General features: G+C 40.2%; 2 non-coding genes across 2 annotated transcripts; both read left to right on the forward strand.

Moving 5' to 3' along the window:
• The first annotated feature begins 10,890 nt into the window (after positions 1 to 10,890).
• On the forward strand, positions 10,891 to 11,053 carry LOC126107001 (U1 spliceosomal RNA). Its single transcript, XR_007523434.1, has one exon. It is a non-coding gene; the product is annotated as a U1 spliceosomal RNA (small nuclear RNA).
• Positions 11,054 to 13,545: 2,492 nt separating this feature from the next.
• Positions 13,546 to 13,708, forward strand: LOC126107000 (U1 spliceosomal RNA). Its single transcript, XR_007523433.1, has one exon. It is a non-coding gene; the product is annotated as a U1 spliceosomal RNA (small nuclear RNA).
• The last annotated feature ends 803 nt before the right edge of the window (positions 13,709 to 14,511 follow it).

Genomic DNA, 14,511 nt, shown 5'->3' on the forward strand with positions numbered 1-14,511 from the left:
GTCACACGGCTGACTGTAGTTCATGATCGGCTTGGGTTTTTCCCGAGTTTTAAATCTAAGAATGTAGATTAGCTTCTGTAATTCTACAAACCAAGTTTATTTCTCACAATCATATGTGAGGTGAAATAAATGATGAGTAACACACAAACATTTCTCGCGAGTTACTGTTTAAATGCAGGCTGTATTGCAGTCACATAGGTTTTACATTCGCCTTCCATGCCGTCTATTTCCTCTTTGCTATACAGCTCTTCTCTTACGGATTATGGTGGTAAAAAAGATCTCCACGTGCTGGTTAACACTAGAAAGTTTTCAAAATCCGCACTCCGTTATGATGCGAATTAATGCTGTACATATTTCAGTGACAGTCATTTCAAATTTAAATTCTTTTACTTTGCATGTAACTTATCGTAAATGATATAAGATTGGTACAAAACGATGAATTTTGGTTTGTTGTTGAAAGGGGGCTGCAAACGCGGTAATATACAAGTGAAAGCGCGTTTTTGGAGCATATTTTGGCGGTGTCAACTTTGAAGAGCCACAGATGGCAAACCATAATTATGTTAAAAATTTACTTTGTACAGTTTAAAGATAACCCGCAAATATTCGCAACAGACGTACGCTTTTATCTGCAACACAGTTATTAATGGGGATATCCGCACTCGTGCAGACCTGTTACTATAAGTAGTGTTGTTTTCGAGTGAAACTGTGTGAGGATTATTAGCGCACAGATAAAAAAAATTAAAATAGGCAGCGTCTTTAGTTTGCATGTTATGCTCGTTCTCTTCTAATCTCCTCCCTTCATTCCAGTATAAACGCTTGTTCACAAGTATAAACGAATGGCAGTGAACATTGGCGAATTATCTATGAATACTGGTTTGCTGCAGTGTAAACAAGGTTTTACACTCGTTCACTTCGTTCGCTCTAGTATATACCAGGATTTAGAGGGACTGAAGACCTAACAGTTAGATGACGGCTATTATTCATTTATTTCACTGTTGCGATTTCAGCTCTAGAGCCATTTTCAAGTACCAAGGGAAAGGTCTTGTAAGGTAATGCTTCTTAAATTGTTTCCAAATGTTACCACACTATGCTTTGCATTTTGTTATCCATATCTTATATTGGTTTCAGTTTTCACATTGCACACAAAAATGCCTCTACAGCCAAAATTGCAATAGTGAGTTAATAAACAGTTTAAAAAAGTCCAAATCGCAGCAAAGATTTCATTTAAAAATTGTATGATATGATTCTTGTACAGGAAGGGCTGCCACATTATATCAGAATATAAGATCGACAAAATTTAGATAGGATCGAATGCTTAGGGCTCTTTATTAATTCTTACTCGTAACTAATTTATTGATTTACCTGAATTTAAAATCCACTCCCGTAGCCTTTCTTTATTTTTGACGGGAAATCTGAACATTTTTAGTTCAGGATTTGTCCGTCTCTACTCCTTCCACAGTTGATATACTCGCAGACCCTCGGCATGACGACTCGATCCACTACAACTGGTATGTCAGAAACAGCTGTACTTCACCGACGCCAAATGGTGGAAAGTTGCATGCGTTCGGACGATGTTGCCACATATTTCACAGAACGGAGTGCCATCTAGTGGTTGGTGCCACAAGTAAGGGTGTGACGCTGTTGCCACCTGGTGGCTGTTCCCTGACAAGGGTTGCCTGCTAGACCAAGCGATTGGGCAATCTGTTTCTTACGTGATCTGGGGTTGTAGCCTCTCCCCGATCCTATTCAATCTGAATATTGAGCAAGCAGTAAAGGAAACAAAACAAAAATTCGGAGTAGGTATTAAAATCCATGGAGAAGAAATAAAATATTTGAGGTTCGCCAACGACATTCTAATTCTGTCAGATACAGCAAAGGACTTGGAAGAGCAGTTGAACGGAATGGACAGTGTCTTGAAAGGAGGATATAAGATGAACATTAACGAAAGCAAAACAGCCTGCCTGTTTGTACGGGTTTGAAAATAACAATAAAGAAAAAAAAAAAAAAGAAAGCAAAATGAGGATAATGGAATGTAGTCGAATTAAGTCTGGTGATGCTGAGGGAATTAGATTAGGAAATGAGACACTTAAGGTAGTAAAGGAGTTTTGCTATTTGGGGAGCAAAATAACTGATGATGGTCGAAGTAGAGAGGATATAAAACGTAGACTGGCAATGGCAAGGAAAGCGTTTCTGAAGAAGAGAAATTTGTTAACATCGAGTATAGATTTAAGTGTCACGAAGTCGTTTCTGAAAGTATTTTAATGGAGTGTAGCCATGTATGGAAGTGAAATGTGGACGATAAATAGTTTGGACAAGAAGAGAATAGAAGCTTTCGAAATGTGGTGCTACAGAAGAATGCTGAAGATTAGATGGGTAGATCACATGACTAATGAGGAGGTATTGAATAGGATTGGGGAAAAGAGGAGTTTGTGGCACAACTTGACTAGAAGAAGGGATCGGTTGGTAGGACATGTTCTGAGGCATCGAGGGATCACCAATTTAGTACTGAGGGCAGCGTGGAGGGTAAAAATCGTAAAGGGAGACCAAGAGATGAATACACTGATTCAGAAGAATGTAGGTTGCAGTATGTACTGGGAGATAAGAAGCTTGCACAGGATAGAGTAGCATGGAGAGCTGCATCAAACCAGTCTCTGGACTGAAGACCAGAACAAAAACAACAATATAAATAATAATTTTCTTAAATTATTGAGGGGGGGGGAGGGGCTCCGCCCTCCCATACGAATTTTTGAGGGAGCTTCGGCCCCCTCATGTCCCATGAAGTGCACTGAGATACGTCAATGAAAACGTTTCTCAATGAGCGAGACACAAGATACTTACAAATGGTGTAAGACTTCGCACAACTTGAATGTGGCAACAAAAAGGTACCATTCCAGCGAAGATGGGAAATTTTTTTTTTTTTTGATGGAAGCAATGTGAAATGCAAATAAATTGATAATTATGAGAGATGAAAAATATACAGTACCACCGTCACTATACAAGATGTGGGAGAACATCAGGCCATTGAGTACGTTGGGTGACGTCATTGTCTGATGATGTACGATCGATAAATTAAGAACAGTTTTTCGCAAGGAATTACGCATAACAGAGAAAAACGATCGGCAAATTAATCTCAGGGGATTAAGGAACACAGAACGACAAAAAGGGAAATAATGTTGGATCGGTTCATCATTGAACTTTTCAGCTGCTAGCTTCCCTCCGTCGGCCACTATAAATAATAAAAATACAACAAAAATTATGTGCATGGCAAAGAAAATGAGGAAAGTAAATATTTTTTAAACAATAACACACGATTAGTTACACTCCTGGAAATGGAAAAAAGAACTCATTGACACCGGTGTGTCAGACCCACCATACTTGCTCCGGACACTGCGAGAGGGCTGTACAAGCAATGATCACACGCACGGCACAGCGGACACACCAGGAACCGCGGTGTTGGCCGTCGAATGGCGCTAGCTGCGCAGCATTTGTGCACCGCCGCCGTCAGTGTCAGCCAGTTTGCCGTGGCATACGGAGCTCCATCGCGGTCTTTAACACTGGCAGCATGCCGCGACAGTGTGGAAGTGAACCGTATGTGCAGTTGACGGACTTTGAGCGAGGGCGTATAGTGGGCATGCGGGAGGCCGGGTGGACGTACCGCCGAATTGCTCAACACGTGGGGCGTGAGGTCTCCACAGTACATCGATGTTGTCGCCAGTGGTCGGCGGAAGGTGCACGTGCCCGTCGACCTGGGACCGGACCGCAGCGACGCACGGATGCACGCCAAGACCGTAGGATCCTACGCAGTGCCGTAGGGGACCGCACCGCCACTTCCCAGCAAATTAGGGACACTGTTGCACCTGGGGTATCGGCGAGGACCATTCGCAACCGTCTCCATGAAGCTGGGCTACGGTCCCGCACACCGTTAGGCTGTCTTCCGCTCACGCCCCAACATCGTGCAGCCCGCCTCCAGTGGTGTCGCGACAGGCGTGAATGGAGGGACGAATGGAGACGTGTCGTCTTCAGCGATGAGAGTCGCTTCTGCCTTGGTGCCAATGATGGTCGTATGCGTGTTTGGCGCCGTGCTGCTGAGCGCCACAATCAGGACTGCATACGACCGAGGCACACAGGGTCAACACCCGGCATCATGGTGTGGGGAGCGATCTCCTACACTGGCCGTACACTACTGGTGATCGTCGAGGGGACACTGAATAGTGCACGGTACATCCAAACCGTCATCGAACCCATCGTTCTACCATTCCTAGACCGGCAAGGGAACTTGCTGTTCCAACAGGACAATGCACGTCCGCATGTATCCCGTGCCACCCAACGTGCTCTAGAAGGTGTAAGTCAACTACCCTGGCCAGCAAGATCTCCGGATCTGTCTCCCATTGAGCATGTTTGGGACTGGATGAAGCATCGTCTCACGCGGTCTGCACGTTCAGCACGAACGCTGGTCCAACTGAGGCGCCAGGTGGAAATGGCATGGCAAGCCGTTCCACAGGACTACATCCAGCATCTCTACGATCGTCTCCATGGGAGAATAGCAGCCTGCATTGCTGCGAAAGGTGGATATACACTGTACTAGTGCCGACATTGTGCATGCTCTGTTGCCTGTGTCTATGTGCCTGTGGTTCTGTCAGTGTGATCATGTGATGTATCTGACCCCAGGAATGTGTCAATAAAGTTTCCCCTTCCTGGGACAATGAATTCACGGTGTTCTTATTTCAATTTCCAGGAGTGTACATTAAATAGGTCAATTATTGCTAGCAAACAGCGAATGCATTCTACTTACTTCATGTCGCTCCTAGCATACACAGGAAATGGTAGAGAAATGTTTACAAAACAACTGATCATGCTCAATCGTTTGTTATAAACAGTGTAGATTATGCGAAATTATAGAAGCTTGAGAACTATTTAGTTTGATTACGAAGTCTCTCACGCAGAGTGGATTACATAGTACTTAAAACGGCAATGTTTCATCGTTTTTGGTAAGTGCATACTGCCGGGGGACACACCCGTCTGATAATAATTACATTTACTGCGTAACAGAAAAACAGCAGAAACCGTGTCATTTTTTTGAAGGCTCGGAATGATCCTATGAGACAGAAGGGCTTATCAATTGAGTTAAAATATTTTGTTTAATTACATTGGCGGGGAGACATGGATGCAAGCATTGCAACGTATCCTGTGACAGTCTAAGCTATCAGAGAAAACTAATATTTGCTAATCGTGTTTGCTATATTTACAGCCAAGAATGAAGGAACAAAAACTCTACGAATTTTATTGATTATTTTTTTTAGTTCTATATGTTCTCAAAAATGTTATTGCGTTTTATTTTATTTCACAATGTTGAACAACCTGACGGGCGGCAGCAGAACACTGTAGAATAAAAACAAGCTACGATTGTCTAACTGTGGAACGTGGTTGAGAGAACAAAGGGGTACGCTTATAACCAGGAGTTGTTTTTTGGAGCAACAGTGACGTAAAAAGCATGGAGGTAAATCGTACTGTTTCTGCTAAGAGACGTGCGTGAATAAGGTACGTTAAAAGTTTGCAATATCTTTTTCTTGCTTGTGGTAACGAACGTTGTAGTTGATGCAGTCATTTGCTCGTTGTTTAGATGAATTCGATGCCCTTTAATGATCACGAAGCGTTTAGGTCAGCAACGAATGTTTAAATGCGATGATGATATGTAAAACTAAGGTGTGTTATGAAAGAAATTATGACAGCGTGGATATGTTGTATTTCTTCTAACTGTGTGTGGAAAGCAAGAATAATCACGTGGTTGAAGTTGATTTGGTATAAATCACTGAATGAATGTTGTGAAAATGAGGGTTCCTGAAATAATTACCTGTCCAGACAGTCACCATTTTCTGTAGCATCTTGTATGGTGTAATAAATACCGTGACCTAATACCATAACTGCTGAAATTTTGAGCAACCGAACGCGAATTATAGCACGCTTTTCTGGCCAGATATGTAAGTCTACATACTTCGAACTGACTTCTCTATATTCGTTGCTCTCTTTAAAATATTAATGGCTGTCAGTTCTGCAGGATATTTTGTTAAAAAAAGTCGCGTCTTGAAAACAGTGCAAACTTTACTGAATTATCGGTACAATCAGGAAGCTGTGCGATTGATTTCTGCCTAGAGCTCAGTATTTACGTATGTTAAAATTGGAAGTACGGCCAGTTTTGTCTTAAGCGCTTTAGTTTACTGTTTATACATGTATAATAAATGTTACTAACCCTCTTCCCCAGATATATGATGACTGGGTGTTGTGCGATGTCCTTAGGTTAGTTAGGTTTAAGTAGTTCAAAGTTCTAGGGGACTGATGACCATAGATGTTAAGTCCCATAATGCTCAAAGCCATTTGAACCCCAGATATAATTTGCCGTCACTTTCACAGTAACGAACCAAGTATGCCTAATATTGAAGAAAATGATAATAGTGTGTGATTATTATTGTATTTAAACATTTGTAATTTGTTTATATTTTTGCATTTTTGGAAGAGATGTATACTATACGCGCAAAGTTGACACTCGGCGCGGTGGCTGATGGTAGCGACCTTATTGCATTTCCCAATTACAGTCACTAGATCTCAACTGAATATACCAGTGCAATCAAATTTGGCATCAGTTACGTATTTTACGTAATTGCAAGAAAATGGGCTACAAAGGTGTTTAATTATTTTCTGGTGTGAGCGACTTTTTCCTCGAATGTAGAAATGCCGATGCATCATCTGGATAATCGTGGTATTATTTCGTTTCTGTTTTAATTGTAATATTTTTAGAATGAGGAATAAATCTGATTTTTTTTTTCAGCATCCACTTTCGTTAAAGTAAGTAAACTGTCTCGTATGCTTTTGAAAATAATTCTGTGTTTCAATTTTTCCCTTTTGTTTTTTTTTTTTTTCTTCTCATTTGCTCAGTGTTTTCGGTGTTTGATTTTCCACTCTTTGTCGCCCCTAAAATTGTGCTGTCCTACGCGGCCGTCTGGCCTTACCTAACGGTAGAAACGGCCCTGCAAATGTTGAACCTTTAGTTTCAATTCTCAACAAGCTTCCGTGAGTTATCTTTGACGCTTGTTGAAAGTAATTTTTCACCCACAAGCCATCCCTGTTTGCAATGAAGCAGGGCAATATCACAGCATTAACGTCTATCGCGCAGCATTCCGACCCGCAGTATTATTTCTTGCGAAATGTTATTGACAATATAATTGATGATAATATTCAGCAATCTAAGGAGAATGTTATTAATGTTGCACAATATTATTGTTAATTTTGACCGTCTAGAGGCCGCATATGCCCATTAAAATGATTGACTTATAATATGTGTATCCGGATCAGTAGCCATCTGGGTCGTTAATTAATTATTACATACCGAAATGTCTTCCCCGTTAAAATATATGTGATTATAATATATTACACCCAAAAAGGTAAATGGTTCACAGATGTCGCCTCAAAACAGCAATTTTTTTTTTTTTTTGGTAACAGTAGCATTTCATTTACCAGAGCAGGTTCGTGATGTAAACATCATCTAAATTTTATAGTATACAGCCCTAAAATTTCTGTTTGTAGTGTATAATTTGTAATCAGTAACATACTCGTATAATTTCTCACGTGAAATTGTGTCTCACCTTCTTCTAAACAGAAAATCTCGTTAGGAGATATACGTAACTTTTTATTAGATGTTTAAAACTTTGACTTCTGTCCAAAACATATTATTCTTGTTCAAGAGTAATACTAATGGACTGCAGTTAGTTTTCGGGTGTTGTAGTTTTAGGTAGAATTCCAGGACTTTAGCCGTCATAGAACACGTATTCCGTAAGTACTTGGCACCACCTATGGGGAACAGGCCAGCGAAACTGATTGTTTCTTGTTATAGCCATGTTTTGTAGTCAAAAGGAGTATTAAAACGACGGGACAGGTGTGTTGGGCTGATAAATATATCGTTCCGGCTTTTCCATGGTGATAGCGTAGTACCTTTTACGAAATTTGATGCAATTTCTTCGTCAGGTGCACAAGGTGTGAATTAAGATAGCACGGTTTTCCGAATGAAGGCATACTGGCCTCCATGCAGAGGCTCTTACATTGCACTTCGGCTAGGCGAACCTCTGCGATCACTCAAAACGAATTGCAAAATGATTAGGATAAGGTGCGATTAGGATATGGTGCGAAAGGTGACCTGTATGGTGTGAAAAGTGACATTTGACCCTGAATAAAGAAAAGTGTGAAATTATTCACATGAGTACTAAAAGAAATACGCTAAATTTCGATTATGCCCTAAGTCACACAAATCTGAAGGCTGTAAATTCAGCTAAATACTTAAGAGATTACAATTGCGAATAATCTAAATTGGAACGATCACATAGATAATGTGTGTAGAGCAAACCAAAGACTGCGGTTCATTGGCAGAACACTTTGAAGTTGCAAACAGGTCAACTTACGAGACAGCTTACCACGGTTATTCGCCCTATTCTGGAGTACTGCTGTGTATTCGTGTGGGATCCGCATCAGGTGGGACTGACGGATGACATCGAAAAAGTTCAAAGAAGGGCAGCTCCTTTTGTATTATCGCGAAATAGGAGAGATAGTGCCACAGACATGATACGTGAATTGGGAGTGGCAATCATTAAAACAAAAGCGTTTTTCTCTGGATCTTCTCATGAAATTTCAATCATCAGTTATCTCCTCGAATTGCAAAAACATTCTGTTGGCACCCACCTACATAGGGAGAAATGATCATCGTGATCATAAGAGAAATCAGGGCTCGCACAGACAAATTTAAGTGCTCGTTTTTCCCGCGCGCCGTTCGAGAATTGAACGGTAGAGACAGCTTGAAGGTTCATTGAATCCTCTGCCTGGAACTTTATTGTGAATAGCAGAGTAATCACGAAGATGTAGAAACTGTTCGACCGTTAATACCGATATCCAAAAGAGACATATAAAATTTTTACAGACTCTCAGTCGATGTTCATTATTTACAAAACAACGCATGGTTTTGATTTCTGTCTTCGACAGTATGGCGCACGATATATTCACATTGGTTAGACAAATTCCCTGTCTTCCTTAAATTGGAAAATATCAGTCTCCTATTTTCAGTGAACTTCTAGATACAATTTTGAGAACAGATTTGGCACCATAGGTCACTGCTATTATTATTGCTTGGCCGGAATTACGAAGGGCTTTTGCTTTTAAGTGCTTCCATTCCGAAGGATAGCTTGCATTATTTTTCTCTTTAGTGTTTACGTTACTTTCGGTTTCCAGTTGCTGGTCCTAGTTAGAACGAGATGTTGATCACAATCCGGATGGTTCCTTTTCAGTTGTTTCAAATGGTTTTTTTATATGCGTATACAGGGCTCCCCAGGAGTAATAGTCAGTATTCGGGGCCATGAGAGGAAGTCTGAAAAAAAAAGCTTTTTGCTTTCTGTATTTTAAGAGGAGGTAGTGTGGACCAAAACAAGAAAAAAACGCCGAGTAAATATGGGTTCTAAAATGCATACCTTAAGAGCTATGAGAACTTGTTCAGTAGAAGAGTTGCACATTTCTTCCTGTTTTAGTCCACCTCTCAAAATATGGATAGTAAAAAGGTTGCAGTGGAAGAGATTTGCTTTACAGTATCGTATATTAAGAAGTGCTCATAGTTATGCATTTTAGAGCACATGTTTACTCTATTTTTTGCATCGAATGAGCAGACTTGTCTCCGTGAATATTGACCATTCCGTTAGGGACGCCCTGTATAAATCATGAATCTGCTAGTTTTGGCATGCGAATAATATTTGTTTTAATAATAATTAACTCGTTTGCTTGCATCTATTTTTCCAAAATTCTCATTTATACCAGTTCACACTGGAGGCGGCAGTCATGGCTTAGTAGTGTGTCCGTAGTACCTGAAGTACTGGGAATTCGACGATATCGGACGTATTGTTTGTGAATTATTTGTACAACCCCTCCGTCGGGAAAGATTCAGCACCAACCCGAGATAATGTTTTGCGATTTTTGGATAAAATATATTTCAGTAAAATCCTGTAAATTCAATTAAGAAACAGAATATTGAAAAATTAAAGGATTAATATTTTTTACCTATTTTCCCAGTGTTAGTTTTGTGCCTCACAGAGTGACTCTCTGGTCTGTCTACAGCGTAGCTCTATCACTTGTTCGACACATTAAACTGCGAAAGCTTCTTACATATTTACACACTAGACTTAAGTGAAATTGTTTTGATGATTTGTATTCTACGTTAGCTTACCAGCGAAGTTCATCGTGACGATGTGGCAGGACGTACAGCAGTCCAAATGTAATGTTGTAGTGTTTCAAAGGAAATGATAAGCTATTCAGACTAATTTTTTCTGTATTTTATAACTATTACATCTGCCTTTTCTCTTGTAACAATAACAGTAAAATGTGTGGTATTTGCTGCAGTGCAGAGTCGTACAGATACGTCACTTCCAATATGAAGGCACGTCTTAGAAATTTCTTTGTACCAGCTGAATAGTATAACTGCGGGGAGAGAGAGAGAGAGAGAGAGAGAGAGAGAGGTGGTTTGAGCAGCTGTGCAGTCACGTGATGAGAAAGTGGTGGGGGGAGAACGAGAGGGAGCGCACAGTGAGTGCGCACGCTCCACTATTTGGGTGCCATCTACACACTGCGCGTGGAACTTGGTGGCCCCATTAGACGGTACAAAGCAGAATACCATTATCGTCAAATTGAGCCCACACGTCCATTCGGAACGGAACAGCGTTGTGTTGTATGGAGGTCTATTTAGAACTCTCCTGTGTACTACAGTGTGTGTGATTGGATAGATCAGACGCGATACAAACAGTGGTACGCACTCGCTTCGTGTGAATATCACTGTATGACATAAAGTAGCGAACTCCTTCAGTGGAAGGCATACTTACCTGGCACAGGGGATACCGTGATCACGAAGGCGGTTCCTCCAGGACGAGGCTCTTCCATTGCACTTCGGTTGGGCTGACCCCTGCGATTACCCCTAATGTGGGTAACTCGGGTGCATAATTTTTGGTAGTCGGGACTGCGTTCGCGCAGACCCGGTCTAACTGTAATTGAAACACTGTTTTATGCCTGTGGCAGTCAGATAGATTGTAACGATTTCCCCGCTTCGCCTTGAATAAAACATTGTTGGTACTGTGGTGCGATTATTTCATAATTCATATTTATGGGCTATTGTGTTCCGGGATGTAGATGATGCTTTTAAGATTCAGTGTCGGTACAAATACGAATTATAACGATTCGGCCACAGGCATACTGTTGTTTTAACATGGCTCGTACATTTTTTTAATTAATCACTGAAGACACGCTAAAATTTCATTTCTTCTTTCTCTGAAGTTCCCTCCTACTCCAGTACTCCTTCATATGGACTTGTGCTGTTGCTTCTGTTCATCAATCCAGGCCCTTCCAGTCTTCTTAGATCTTTCGACATGAAATCCTTCCAAATTTTGAATCATGGTCCGAAATGTATGACTATTTAACGTCTGAACTTCCTGATTGTTGAAACTTTCCTGTCTTCTTTTTCCACAGGTAGTCGAATATCTTTTTGGGTGGTTTGGTTTTGTCCATTCTGTACAGGTGTCCGAAAAACGACAAACTCCTCATTTTCATGGTCTCCCAGATTTTCTCCACTTTTTTTGTAGATTTAATTGTTGCTCCAAAGTTTCCAATCAGTTTCAACCTGAGTCCGACCCATGATTTTCCGTACTTACTAGTATCTCCAGCTTTTCCAACTTGTAATTCATTGAGAGGCATTCGCTGGCATACATTCACTCTGTTTTACCACAGTATTGTAGTGCTTTATTTTGGCGTTCTAAGTGATGCACTTTTTGTTGTAAATATTTTTAGTCAATCTGTACGCTCTCTCCATTTTTGAGATCTGGCTTCACCGAGGTATTTGAATTTTTTTACCCTCTCAATCCCCCCAGTCTCTGTTTCAAGGAATTGTGGTCCATGTTTGCCAATGGTCGTGAATTTGGTCTTCTCTTTCGAGATCCTAAGTCCTGTCTTGCCAGCGATCCTTTGTAGTAGGTTGATCTGTGTGATCGCTTCTTCTAAGTTCTCTGAAAATATTGCAAAATTGTTAGCGAAAGCCAGGCAGGTGACTGGTTTCTCCCGATTTTCTTCCTAGACAGATCGGGCTAATCCCTTGATTTGCAAGTTCGGAATTCCAAATTCTCACAATCTTCTCCACGACACAGTTAAATAGTATTGGTGATAGTCCATTGCCCTGTCGCACACCTGACTTGATTTCCAATAGTTCGGACAATTCTGACAAACTTTATTTTGGAAGTTGTGCCTGTTACAGTATTTCTGATACTGTTTGCCAGCTTGTTTTTGACACCAAATTTTATTGATTGCCAAGTCGGGAAACTACTTTCTGTACTCGTATAGGTTACAGGATATCTGCTTTTGGCATGTAAAGAATATCTGTCTTCAAAATAAATATCTCATTTGTTTGCATTTTTGTGCTCCGAGATGTTTATATTTGCATTTTTGGATAAAATATTGACCAGGAAATCCAAGTTGCTACCACAGTAAAAATATCCAAGAATCAGGGAACTTCACATTTAGTTGAAAAATACTGAATATTGATAATGCAAAGGAATAATGTATTAGGTGGATCATAATAGCGTTAAGTTTTGTGCGAAGGAAGCTGATTGTCATCTGCGTACTCGAGTCCTCCGTGACTGACGCTGTAGGGTCTGGAAGTTTCGTATTTACATACTACATGCCAGCGAAGTTATTTGGTGATATACTTCGATGTTATCATTAATATGCGCACATCAGATCAGTTTCGAAGTTCACTGGGGCGCTGTGACAGAGAGAAGTGATCTCATTGTATAGGGGTAATATTTTGATTGAACTATTAGTCACAGTTTTTCAGTAACTTATGTCTGCCATAATGACGTTTCCATTTCTTGCAGTCATGTCTTCCTCATTTGCGTGTAATATTGCGGTACACAGATAATTTTTATTTTATGGACCGTCTGACGTGTTGTGTTTGTAGTCAGACAGTCCCTAAAGTAAAAATTATTAATATACTGTAAAATTACTTTTCCCTTTGAATAAGAAGTGTGTTGTAGATACGATACTTTATGTGTACATATGTATATATTAAATCACAATGACTGTCTCAGAAATTTTTTTGAGCGACTTAACTGTATAAACTGCAGCATATGGTTTACGAGAGAGATAGAGATTCAGCCACGTGTTTGAAATGTTGGGGAGGAGGTGAGAGACAGCGCATGCGCAGGCTTCGCGATTTGGGTGACATCTACCGTCCGCACACAGAATTTGCTGGACCAATTGGACTGAGCATGGCGCTCCCAGGATACTGTTTTGTGTCAAATGGAGGCTGATTGTCCGTGCGTGACAGAATGTGGCACTACAACAGAACGGCCGGTCTAGTTCTCTTCAATTTCATTTAGAGTTGAATGGTGAGATAGATCACACGTGATGTGAAAAGCTGTGTGTGCTCGCTTAGTGTAATGAGCACTATATGACATAAAGCAGCGAACTTTTTCAGTGTAAAGCATACTTACCTGGCACAGGGGATACCGTGATCATGAAGGCGGTTCCTCCAGGACGAGGCTCTTCCATTGCACTTCGGTTGGGCTGACCCCTGCGATTACCCCTAATGTGGGTAACTCGGGTGCATAATTTTTGGTAGTCGGGACTGCGTTCGCGCAGACCCGGTCTAATTTCAATTGAAGCATTGTGTAATTAGCATATAGTAATCTTGGGAGGAAACCTGCACTCTCTGAGAATACACTAATCTAGAAAAGAGTACTCAAATGTAATTAAAGAAGATTAATTCAAGATTACTTATCCCCATGAAATCATACCAGCAAGGCAGCAACATAATTTACTCTGTAAATAGCACGTAGGCAGATGTAACTTTTGTTTATTTTTTTTTTCGATAGCGAAATATTAACCCTAAATTTAACTCTTACATTTATAGAAGGTATGTAGCAAATAATATAAAAAAATAAATAATTACAAAAAATTATTATAAAGATATGTGCAAAATTATTTGAATCAAAAAACTGATCAAGGCAATTCTTTTAGTTTGTTTTATATGTTACATAAATTAGGCAGTACAGAAAACGTAACCTACAAGTTATTATAAAAAGCAAAATAATAATATGAAAATATATTTGTATCTATTAACTGTAACATAACAGTTCAGTCTTTTTAGCACCGCTACATCTTTATTAGTAGTATAGGCTTTTGCCGTTGAGTAGCTTTACGATTATTAGTTAATAATACTACATTCAAATCTTGTTCACTATAAGAGTTGTTGTACATCAACTCGTTTGGATTATCTTGGTCAATCCTAAGAATCTTAACGTCAGAAACCTTGAAGGTTTCTTTCTCGGTATTTCTTTTATTGATTTCAAAACCTTCATTTTGGAAGTCATAAAAATCGCCAAAACAAGCACAGTATATGTCGTGCCCGCTTTTTTTCCCGATCTTATAATGTTCACGCAATGATCAGGA

This window comes from Schistocerca cancellata, chromosome 10, assembly GCF_023864275.1.
Source record: "Schistocerca cancellata isolate TAMUIC-IGC-003103 chromosome 10, iqSchCanc2.1, whole genome shotgun sequence".
Lineage (NCBI taxonomy): Eukaryota > Metazoa > Arthropoda > Insecta > Orthoptera > Acrididae > Schistocerca > Schistocerca cancellata.